This window comes from Symphalangus syndactylus, chromosome 23 (genome assembly GCF_028878055.3).
Source record: "Symphalangus syndactylus isolate Jambi chromosome 23, NHGRI_mSymSyn1-v2.1_pri, whole genome shotgun sequence".
Classification (NCBI taxonomy): domain Eukaryota; kingdom Metazoa; phylum Chordata; class Mammalia; order Primates; family Hylobatidae; genus Symphalangus; species Symphalangus syndactylus.
Window position 1 is genome coordinate 17528532 of NC_072445.2, and position 12098 is coordinate 17540629.

At 51.1% G+C, this 12098-nt stretch overlaps 1 pseudogene; it reads right to left on the minus strand.

The window, feature by feature from the left end:
• Window positions 1-227: 227 nt before the first annotated feature.
• On the minus strand, window positions 228-1007 carry LOC129473774 (exosome complex component RRP43-like; annotated as a pseudogene).
• Between the last annotated feature and the right edge of the window lie 11091 nt (window positions 1008-12098).

A 12098-nucleotide genomic window follows, 5' to 3' on the forward strand; every position in this document is an offset into this window, starting at 1 on the left:
TCTCAGAGTGCAGATCTTGGCTTACCGCAACCTCTGCCTCCTGGGCTCAGGCAACCCTCCCGCCCCAGCCTCCTGAGTAGCTGGGACTACAGGCGTGCACCATCACGCCCAGCTAATTAGTGTAAAAGTTTTGTGCACAGTGTAACGAATACAATTTTTACAAATCTGTTTGAAAACGTGGTGGTCATTTCTTCGGGTTTCATACTATTTAGTTCATCCATTGCATTTTAAATTTCTTTGTGTCTTGTAAGAGCTCGGTTCATCTAGTCCTGGTGTCTAGCTCCAGTCAGCCCACTTTTACCTGCTTGGTGAGGACACCAGAGCCTGCTTCCTCTTCCATTACTAAGATTCCAGTTGCCAGATGTTCCTCCTCTCCAGTCAGGTCAGCTATGATCAAAGTGTCATCAAACATGGCAAAGGAAGTTGCAGCTGGGTAAGTTCTAGTATTCAAATAACTTCTCTTCTTAACTTCTGCTAAAATAGTCTCTTTCTAGCAACTTCAGGCAACTGTACATCTTAAAAAGCTGCTTACAAAGCAAATGTGCAGGCATCCAAAATGTTTCCATAATAGGCAAATGAGAGAGGCAAATGAGATCATAGCATAGAATTCAAGCACGCTTTCCTGGAGAAATGCATAAATTCCCTTTCTGAATTATCTGTGAATTTTCAGTGATATCTTCAGTGATCTGGCTGGCGGCTTGGGTCTCTTCTCTAGGAGGTCCAGACTGAAATCTCAATGGAACACAAGGGTGGAAGAGCCCCAGTGGGAGCCACAGATCCTTTATGGAAGCATCCGTAGATGGTGCTGCAAACTCTGCTTTAACCTTACACATTACTGTAGTATTTCCCAGCTTCACTAAAGGAGAACCGACTGCAGTACTAATTGAACCTGTGTTGACAGTTGTGGTTCTGAATTCACCAAGTTCTCTTTCATCAGGAAGGCAGATCTCTTTCAGAAATCTCCTGTAATATACCAGAGGTTCCGTGGTTTTGAACCCAGCTACCATCTTCCCAGTGCCACCTGTCCCCTCATTATTGTGATTCTTTACAGCTGCACGGTGTTCCACTCTGTAGATGCACCAGAGTTTATTTACCCGGACTCCTGTTGTTTCACCTTGGTGTTGAACTTGCTTCCTGCTCTGTGCTGCGGTTTCCCACCCTACAGTGAACCTTCAGGAAAGTCTGACGCATAGATGTGGGCTTAGGGGCAGATTGCCATAAAGCAGAGGGCTTCCGTGAGGAAAGGCTTGGGAGAATCCCCAGGTTTAGCCCTCAGAGGCGCTGAGAAGGGCTTGGCACCTTCCACGGTCTGTGGGTGGGGGCATCAGCCTTCCTACTGGATGTTACAGGAAAGGGTAAGTCAAGGAGGCCCAAGGTCAAGAAGTCATCCAGATTGGAGATGCCCGGGTTGCTTAAATAATGGCAACATGTGGTGCCTAATTAGAAATTCAGACAAAGATAATAGTACAGGCAGAATTCAAGGTCATAGAATGCCACAGCTGGAAGGGGCCTCAGAGACCACTGAGTACTCCTCCTTAGAGTCATAATAATATAGAGTTAAAATTTATTGAGCCTTGCATGATCTGTAGCATTCCAAGTGCTTTTTGTCTATTAACTCGTTTAATCCTCACACTATTTGAAGAAACCGAGATGCAAAGAAGATACAGCCAGGTTCACAAAGCCGGTACGCAAGGCGCTGGGACTGAAACCCCAGGAGCCTGTCTGGGGCCTATGCTCTTACCCCTCATGCATTCCACCTCTCTACACTGCTGAGGAGACTGAGCCCAGGGGGATGTCACTCAGCTCCTTGGTGGCAGAGCCAGGGCTAGAACCCAGGACCCCTTTAGGGCCTCCCTCCAACACACTGCCTCAGTTTGCCTGATGGGCTTGGAGGGGCCACAGCGAGGCAGGGGCAGGAGTCAGCAGGGATGTGGCTCTGGGGATGAAGAGAATGGCTGTGATTCCTCCAGAAGAGTGGTGGGGCAGCCTGGTGCCTGCAGACATGCAGACCCTCTGATATTACAGGTGGGTCTGGGATGTGTCTTGCAGCCCCCGATGTTGACTCTCTCAATACTCTCTCCAACTGTGGTTTGTCCCCTCGGTGGTGTTTCTGTGGCCTGAACTGGCTCCTTGCCCTGTCTCCAGGCCCATTAGTTCCTCTCTCCCCACCTGTCATCAGCAGCATCACTTTACCAGATAAGCAGGGCCCACCCACAGTGTTTCTGGGGCAGCAGGGGGAGCATTTACTCAAGAAACACAAAGAAACCACATGCAGGGTAGAACTGTGTACACAGTGAGGACTCCGTAAATGCTCTCAGCGTCTCCTGCTGAGGTCTAATGATAGAGACTTGGTAGGGATGACTTCAGGACTCTTTCTGACCTCTTCCAAGGATAGGGCACTTTCAACTACTCTTGCTGCAGGTCTGATCACCCCGTGGGTCTGTCTCAGACCCAGAGGCCACACCCACTGCACAGGTAAAGACCCAGGGATGGAGCAGGGTGACAGCTCCTCCCTTCCTGCCTGGGCGCTCACCACACTTTTTTTTTTTTTTTGAGACGGAGTCTCGCTCTTGTCCCATAGGCTGGAGTGCAATGGCGCGATCTTGGCTCACTGCAATCTCCGCCTCCCAGGTTCAAGTGATTCTCCTGCCTCAGCTTCCCGAGTAGCTGGGATTACAGGCGCCCACCACCATGCCCTGCTAATTTTTGTATTTTTAGTAGAGACAGGTTTCATCATGTTGGCCAGGCTGGTCTCAAACTCCTGACCTCAGGAGATCCGCCCACCTCGGCCTCCCAAAGTGCTGGGATTACCACTGTGCGTGGCCACTTCCCACACTCTTTACTGCCCATAGCTCTGCATAGCTCTGCTCATATTGGGCTGGCCTGGGGGCTGTGGGCAACTCTAGGGCAACTCAGTCTTTTTGGCACAGGGCCTGGCACGTAGTAGGCACTCATCAAGTTTGTGGGACCAATGAGTGAGGCCACCAGCCTACCATTCTGTGTCTTGGATGAAAGCTACATCATCATCTATTCTCTGTCTGGCCCTCACCCGAGTCTCCCTCCTCCCCCTCCTCCCCCTCCTTCCCCTCTTCCCCCTCTCCTTCCTGACTCCCAAGGGAACTTGTAGTTTATCCAGCCTGTCTTTTTTATTTTTAAACAGCTTATTGAGATATAATTCACGTATCTCCCAACTCACCCACTGAAAGTGTACAATTCAGTCGTTTTAGTGTATTCACAGACTTGTGCAACTGCCACACAATCTGTTTTAGAGCATTTTCCTCACCAGCCCATCTTTTGGCAGCGCCCATTCTGCTCAGCTTTAAAACACCCACAGGTCTCCTCAACTTAGAAAGAGCCTCCCTTGACCCTGGTCTGCACTTTCTGGACATTGTGCAATATGTTTCCCTCCTTCCGTGACTAAACCACTTGAATGAGTGGTTCACACCCACTGCCTTCATTTTCTCAGAATCAGTAAACATTAGGAAAAGAATGTCTATGAGGTACGATGCAAGAGCTTTTCATATATATCATCTCATTTAATCCTCCCAAACACTCTGTGAGCTGGGGATTATTTTCACTCTTTTAGAGGTGAGAAATCCAAGGCCAAGAGAAAGTGACTTGCCCAAAAGACTTAGCCAGGATTTGAACCCAGGTCTATGTGAGTCCAGAGCCAGTGCTTGCTACACTGCCTGGTGTCCCTGTGGCCAGTACAGCTGCGAGGTCCAGCTGTTGACCTTCACACTTGTTACTTGCAGGTGCTCCTTGCATCCCGTCACCCTTCAAATGACCTTCCTGTTCCAACAAGATTGGTGCCCTTCATGCTGGGTTCATTCTCTCCAAGCCTTTGTTCAAGCCGGTCCTTCCACCTGGCGTCCTTTTTCTTCCTCTTTTCTACCTTGGAATATCTGAAAATTCCCTTAAAAAAAAAAAAAGATCTGGCTCAGATCTCCGTACTTCCTCCACAAGAGCTCCCTGTATCTTTGACTCAGCCTGCCTGCTCTCTGGGCCTAAAGCTCGCTCTGTTCCTTATCTAACAGCTTGGTTTTGTTATTGAAATCAAGGCTGCAGTTTTTAATCCCCTTGGACTCTGGAAGCACATTGGTACCTCTTTTTTTTTTTTTTTGAGATGGAGTTTCACTCTTGTTGCCCAGGCTGGAGTGCAGTGGTGTGATCTTGGCTCACTGCAACCCCCACCTCCCAGGTTCTAAATGACTCTCCTGCCTCAGCCTCCCAAGTAGCTGGGATTACAGGTACCCACCACCACGCCCGGCTAATTTTTGTATATTTAGTAGAGACAGGGTTTCACCATGTTGGCCAGGCTGGTCTCGAACTCCTGACCTCAGGTGATCTGCCTGCCTTGGCCTCCCAAAGTGCTGGGATTACAGGCATGAGCCATCTTACCCGGCCATATTGGTACCTTATAACCTCCACCTTGCTGGGCTGTGAATGGAGCAGGTGTCCAGTGAGTTTTCTGAAAGGAGAGAAGAAATGGAGGGAGGGAGGAAGGGAGGGTGGAAGGAAAGGAGGAGGAAGGGAGGGAGACTAATGTCTGGGAGGTGATGGTGAGGGTCCCAGGAGATATGGCTGTGAAGGCGTTTTCAAATGTGAAACCTATTTTAAGGGCAAGGCAAAAATGGTCTCTCAGCAAGGGGCCTCCCATATGCTGTGTGCTCAATGATGACTGCATTAAGTTGGCTGGCCCCTCATCCCTTGCTGGAGGTGGCGCTTGTGTCCTCTTTTGGCTGACGAGTCTCGGGAGAAGGGACCACATCTACTCCTAATCATTCTCCTGGGCTCAGTACAGGGCCTGACACAGAAGAGAGCCCTCCAAAAATGTTTAGTGAAAGAACGAATTCACTTGTGCTTTCCCAAATGCATCCTCAGGATACATACCAGCTCAGTTGCCTCATTCTTTCAAAAAAATGTTTATTAAACACCTACAATGTGTCAAGCATAATTCCAGGTATTTGGGATACTGCAGTGAACAGCACAGATTTGCCTGCCCACATAGATTTGACATTCTAGTGGGTGAGAGAGGAGATAAAGAGGAACGCATAAAAATAAGTAAATTACAGGGTATATTAGAGGCTGATAAAGGCTTTAGAAAATAAGAGTTGAATAAGATAAGGAGAGAAGACAGAGTGTCAAGGGAAGTGTGGTTACAGAAATAAATAGTGTGGTAAGGGTAGAGAGATTTAGGATCAAAAGCTAAAGGGATATGAGGAAGTGAGCCATGAGGATATTTTGGGGAAGAGCATTCAAGGCAAAGAAAACAGCTGGAGCAAAGGCCGTGAGGCAGGAGCGTGCCTTGAGTGTTTGAGGCCAGTGTGGCTGGAGCAGAGGGACCGAGGAGAGTAGGGGGTGGAGAGGAAGGGGGCTGAGGTCAGATGGTATGGTTCTGAAGGCCGTTGTGAGGTCCTGGCTTTTCCTGTGAGTGGGAAGGGAGTCACTGGGGTGGGTTGGGCAGAGGAGGGATGTGGTTGGCTTAAAAGGAGTCAAATAGAACTCTGGTTACGAAGTGGAGAGTAGACTGTAGCGTCCCAGGGCAGGAGGGAAACCTGCAGGAAGACTGAAGTAGTCCAAGAGAGAGGGGCTGGTAGCTTGGTGCAAGTGGTGGAGGTGGCTGGGAGTGGTGGGTCCTGAATATATTTCAAGGTTTGAGCCAACAAGATTTCCTGATAGTTGAAGGTGAGAGGGAGAGGTGTCAAAGGCAGATCCAAGATTGCTGGCCTGAGCTGTTGGAAGGATAGAGTTGCTATTAGTGGAGATAGGGAAGCTGTGGATGAAGCATGTTTGAAGGAAAAGATCAGAGGTTTGGTTTTGGCCATGTTGAGTCTGAGATGGGCTGGTGGGCTGATGCCTAGATGGCTGACTATTCAAGTCTGGATTCCTTTGATCTGGGTGAACTTACCACTTGAGCAAGGCTGCTGCTATGCCCTTGCCAAGGCAGGTGGGTGCTGTTCCCATGGACTAGGACTGGGCAGGATTTGGGGTGGGCCGCTTCTGAGGCTTGGTGTCCTCATTTGTAAGATTGACATAATAATACTCATTTTGGGGTTACTGTGTGTGTGTGTGTGTGTGTGTGTGTGTGTGTGTGTAGTGTTCAGTCAGATAGTAGAGGCTGGACAGGTGGCTCATGCCTGTAATCCCAGCACTTTGGGAGGCTGAGGCAGGCAGATCACCTGACGTCAGAAGTTTGAGACCAGCCTGACCAACATGGCGAAATCCTATCTCTACTAAAAATACAAAAATTAGCTGGGCATGGTGGCACATGCCTGTAATCCCAGCTACTCAGGGGGCTGAGGCAGGAGGATCACTTGAAACTGGGAGGTGGAGGCTGTAGTGAGCCGAGATTGCACCATTGCGCCCCAGCCTGGGTGATAGAGCAAGACTCTGTCTCACAAAAACAAAAAACAACAACTAAAACAAACAAACAAAAGAGAGAGTAGACAGTGCCTGGCACAGAAGCAGCACTCAGTGGACAGTGGTTAGAAAATGGCAAAGAACTACCCTGGACTGCCTCCTGCAGATCAGTCATCAAATGGGTTAAGGGGGTGTGGATTCAAGGAAAGGCTAAGAATGGAGGCTAGGAGCATGTGGGATGTGATTTCATTGCTCCAGAGGGACTAGAGCTTATCGGGCAACAGGAAGGGGAATGACTTGTGAAAGGGGGTGTAGGGGCCACCCAATTGCAGGTGACGGAACAGCCCCTTGGGTTAGGGCTCAGCAGCTGTTCTCTGTGTCCCAGCCAGGAAAATGAGGGGGAGGCTGTCTGGTTGCCTGGGGACACAGGCCCTTTGCGTAGCACCAGTAGGAGATACTAACCAGTTCTTCACTTATTAAAATTCTTCAATTATTAAAGTCTTCTACGGGGAAAATCCAGGATTTCCTCAGCTTTTCTCTGAGGCCCAGTCCATGGCTTGGTGTGCAGCAAGTCTTTAATAAATGTTAGCATCGGCCAGGTGCCATGGCTCACGCCTATAATCCCAGCACTTTGGGAAGCTGGGGTGGGTGGATCACCTGAGGTCAGGAGTTCGAGACCAGCCTGGCCAACATGGTGGAAACCCGTCTCTACTAAAAATACAAAAATTAGCTGGACTTGGTGGTGGGTGCCTGCAATTGCAGCTATTCAGGAGGCTGAGGCAGGAGAATCACTTGAACCTGGGAGGTGGAGGTTGCAGTGAGCCAAGATTACACCACTGCACTCCAGCCTAGGCAACAAGAATGAAACTTCACCTCCAAAAAAAAAAAAAAAGCTGGGTGTGGTGGCATGCACCTGTAGTCCCAGCTACTTGGGAGGCTGAGATGGGAGGATTGTTTGAGCCCAGGAGGTGAAGGTTGCAGTGAGCAGATTGCACCACTGCACTGTAGCCTTGGTGACAGAGCGACATCCTGTCTCAAATCTGAAAAACAAAAAAAAGTTAGCATCTGTTCTTCCCTCTCGATATACAAAATGGTGGTTAAATCTTATTTTCAAGAATTGCTATGAAGATTACATGCGGTAGTGTATAAGGAGGCATTTTTGCAGCAGCGACATTTAACCCCCAGGATAACTGAGTTCAGAGATGTCAGATAACCTGAATGACACAGGTACTAAGGAGTGGAGGGAGGTTTGGGACAACTGGAGCCAGTGGGAGCTGTCAGTGCCGGTGGTGGGGGTCTTCAGCAAGTTTAGAAAGTGAGGAGGGCAGCGCTGGGCAGAGAGGAGGGCAAGTCAAGGCTCTAGGCAGGGCATGGCTTTGAGATCAGGCCTCACAGTAAGATGGGTGTGCTGGATTCAGGATCTAGACAGTGAGATCCCAGAAAGTGGGGCAGGTAGTGGAGCCAAGGGAAGACCTCTCTCGAAGCTTCTTGCCGCTGTTAGAGATGAGGGAGCAAATGTTTTGGGGCACGGACCAGACTGTATCTCCCAGAACTCTCTTGGCAGCCTTGCCAGAGGGGTGCTGTTCTCCCATTGCACAAATGAGGCTGCTTAGGCCTGGAGAGGGTAAGGACCTTGCTCAAGGTTGTACAGACTGACTGCGATGGAGTCAGGATTGTGACCCAGCTTTGCTCAACTACAAAGACTGCCCTCTTTCCACTACACCATGAGGTCACCGTGACCCCCAGGAAACAGGGGGATGGACAATATCAGATGACCTTTTAAAGATCTTTGCCAGCAGAAACATTTTCTCAGTTTTTGCTCCTTGGTCTCCCTCCACACTCACCCCTGCCTCCTCCCTCTCTCTTCCCTCCTCATTACTCAACCAGCAGTAACCCCACTGGCTATCTATCTGTGGGCTGGGGGAGGAGGAGACCAGCAGCTGTGGTTACTCAGATTAACCCTCTGCTGCCTGCCCACCTCCCCTCCACCCCATGGACGGGTTGGTGAGGAACCCCCCTCCCCCATCCCCTGCAGGCAGCCACTGGCTGAGGGGCACTTCCCAGAATTAGCCACTGTGAACAGCTGGCTGGGGGGCGGGGCTGAGGGGGTAGGTGATAGAAAGGAGGCTAATAGCTTCCAGATGTGCCAAGGCACGAGAGCCTTGGGAGCTTCAGTTACAGTGGTCTCCTGTGACTGGGATGGGTTGGCCCTCGTGTCCGGGACTCCAGAATTACCAAGGCAGCCAGGCAGATCCCGACTTTCAAGCTGCATGCAAATCTGTGTGCAGGGGAAGGTAGACCTCCAAGCTGCACCTGCAGGGGCCCCGGGAAAACCCCTGCAGCCCAGCTGCTCTCTGTGGTATTAATACTAACACCATCTACCGTGTCTACACTGCCAGTGGCATAGGCAAAAGAGCATGGTAGTTTCGAGTGTGGGGTTTGCATTCACAGTGCTTAGAATCAAATCTCAGCTCAACTTCTCACCAGTTCTGGGACCCAAAGCAAACTGCTCAGCTTCCTTAGCCATGAAATACTTTCTATTTCATAAGTTATTATTAGTATTAAATGAGATAATCTATGCAAAGTGCTTAATGCAGGGCCTGGCACGTAGGAAGTTATTGTCATTTAGAGAATACCTGCCTTATTTCAGAGGCTACGCAATTTTATCCTTGCAACCCTGGAAGGTAGCTATGAGTAGTCTTACTTTTATGAGGCTATATCAAGGCTCAGAGAGGCTAAGTTACCTGTCCAGGATCACACAGGTGTCAAGTGCAGGGTTGCAACTTGAACCCAGGCCAAATGAACCCTAAAGCCCAGGCTCATTATCCTGTGCCCCTCCCTGTGTGTGTGTGTGTGTGTGTGTGTATGTGTGTGTGTGTTTTTACCATTTTTCCATTAGCAGAAAGAGGTTGTAGGACCTGCTAGGGGCTGAGGGCATCATTTTCTGTCCTGCTTACTGCAGACAGGCCTGACCCAGAAAAGTAGGCAGCAGCTTGGGGGTTCAGAGGGGCCCTGGAAGAAGACAATTGCCCTAGAGGGGACACCAGGGACAGGAAATTTCAGAACATGGAAGGAGCAGAGGACAGAATATCAGAGGTTGGGAGAAGTCCAGGTTGTCCTAGGGTGCCCTCAAAGAGTGTCCAGAGCCCCCATGAGCGGATCCTCAGGAGCCACTGACTGCCCTTTCCCTGGGTGTGTTTCTTTGCCAGTTGCTGCTCCCCTTCTGCACGTCTTCTCCTTGGCTAGTGCAGGATGGTGGAGGGTCTCCAGAATTCCCCTTTATGGGATGGGGAGGAGGGGAGACCAGGGAGGAGGAGAACCAAGAGCGAAGGGGCTGGAGCCAGCCAGCAGGGAGGCCCACCATTGGCCCAGCTCCCAGGGCCTGGGCCTGAGGACCACGGAGCTGCCTGCCCCTCACCATTCCCTCCCACTGCCCCCTAGGGCTCCTTGGCTGCTGAGCCTGCCAGATGGGCCCCCGCCAAGCCGAACAGCTGCCAGGGGGAGAGGAAGAAGCATTTCCGAGCAGAGAGGCCCCTGCAGGCTCCTGCTGAAGCCTAGAATCCCCCTTTCTCACCGCCAAGTGAAGGGGGAATCTGTGCACATGCACACAGGCATGCACGCATGGCACTGGGGAACCCAGGCGCAGGGCCATGGGACCTGGGACGTGCAGGGGCGGAGGGGTGGGGGTCTGGAAGCAGGCTTGGGCAGGGGCCATGGCTGTGCCAGGTAATAGGGAGTCTGGGGAATTACGTTTGGCTCACTCTGAGGTTGGGGCAATGTAGTGGATTGAATAAGAGACCCCCAAAGTTTATGCCCACCTGGAACCTGAGCATGTGACCTTATTTGGAAATAAGATCTTTGCAGAGGTAATGAAGGTGAGGATTGAGATGAGATCATGCTGGATTAGTGTGGGCCCCAAATCCAGTGAAAGCGTCCTTCTAAGAAACAAATAAAAACACAGAGACGTGGTGGGGAGGGCCGTGTGAAGACCCATGTGAAGGTGGTGGCAGAGACTGGAGCCCACAGCCAAGGAATGTTTGAGCCACCAGAAGCTGGACAGGAGCTTGGCCCTGCTGGCATCTCAATTTCAGACTTCTGGCTCCCAGAACTGTGAGAAAATAAATTTCTGTTGTTTTAAGCCACTAAGTTTGTGGTCATTTGTTACAGCAGCTCTAGAAAATGAAGACAGGGAGGCATATGGAGGAGGGTGGGGGTGGGGGGAGTGGGTAGGTGGAGGCTTCATAAGAAAGCCTTGGAAAACAGGATGCAAAATATTGACCATTTATCTTGCCACTCTTCTGTGCCAGGCACTTTTAAAGATATTTATCTCTATCCTCACAATGACCTTGCCACAGAGAATTATGGTTCCCATTTTACAGTGAGGTTCAGACCCAAGTGAACTGCATTTAGTTAGGATTCCAACCCAGGATCCTCTGTCTCCCAAGCCTGGCCTCTGTCCACCTTCTTTCAAGGGTGGCCTCAGTAGATTCCAGGGCAGATGACACTTGCTTCAAGTTGGAGGGGTCTCCAGGAGTCCGAGAGGGGGACATAAGGATGCTTTACTGGGAAACTGGGGAAGAGGCCATGACCCCCACTGCTCTGGGGGCCTGCTGTGCTGGATGCCCTGGAAAATCTCGACTCACCACGATGTTCCTGTAGGCCTCAGTGACATGACTAATGGTCTCTTCATGCTCCTGCGCCCTACAGAGGGAGGCATCCCTACTCACCTCATTCCCACTATGACAATCACATCACTCCCTCCACCACCATTGCTGTCTCCATCATTGCCACCTCCATCACCACGGCCATCACCTTCACCATCATCCCCTTCGCTGTTACCATCACCACCCTGAAACTGCTATAATGGCTGTCATGACCAGTATTTCTGTGTCCATGTCACCATCTCCATCACAACCCCTCTACCCCTCCACCCCCACTGCCATCATTGCAAAATGGTGGAGAGGTGAGAGGCAGGTAAGTCACTCAGGGAAGTACAGGACAGCCAAGCAGGATTTAGCAGGGGAGGAGGAGTTGGGATGTGTCTGGCTGACAGGCAGGGTCCACAGTGAAGGACTGCCCTAGGTTCAGCCTTGTTGAGAGGGAGGTGAGTCTGCCTGGCTGGAGTAAACACTTGGTAGGACAGGCTGTCTTCACGGGCGTTGGTTTGGGTGGGTGGAGGCTATTCTAGCAACATATCCTGCCCCTGCCTGGCTCATGATGGTCTCTGGGGGATGTGGATTTTGGCGGGTCCCTGGCTCCTGGCCACCTGCCTGGCCTGGCCTGGCCGTGGCAGTGAGGTCATGAGAGTGGCTGTACTGGGAGTACTGGGGAGTGGGGTGGAAAGGAGAGGCGCGCCCTGGCTGGGAGAGGAAGGCCTCTCTCCCCTGGCTGACTCTACCCATAACAATGAAGTAAGCATGAGCCTGGACACTCCATCTCCCCAGACTGCCCTCCCTCTGGCCTGCCCAGCTTGCCCCGGGCCTGGGTTCTGGGCGCTGCGGGCTCTCTCTGCCAAGGGCTCTGGGTTTCCCATTCCCTGGTGACATCTTGCTAGTTGGATCAGCCACCTGAGGGAATACAGGGGCCAGAGGCTCTGATCTGGGTGCAGGGAGAGAATTGACTGTGGAGAAGGGTGTCCTATTTCTCCTCTCTTTCTCCTTGTTAGGCTCAATATGCCTGTGTGCGGTGTAGAGAGATGGTGGCAGAATGTTCCAGAGACTCGGGCCCCAGCCACT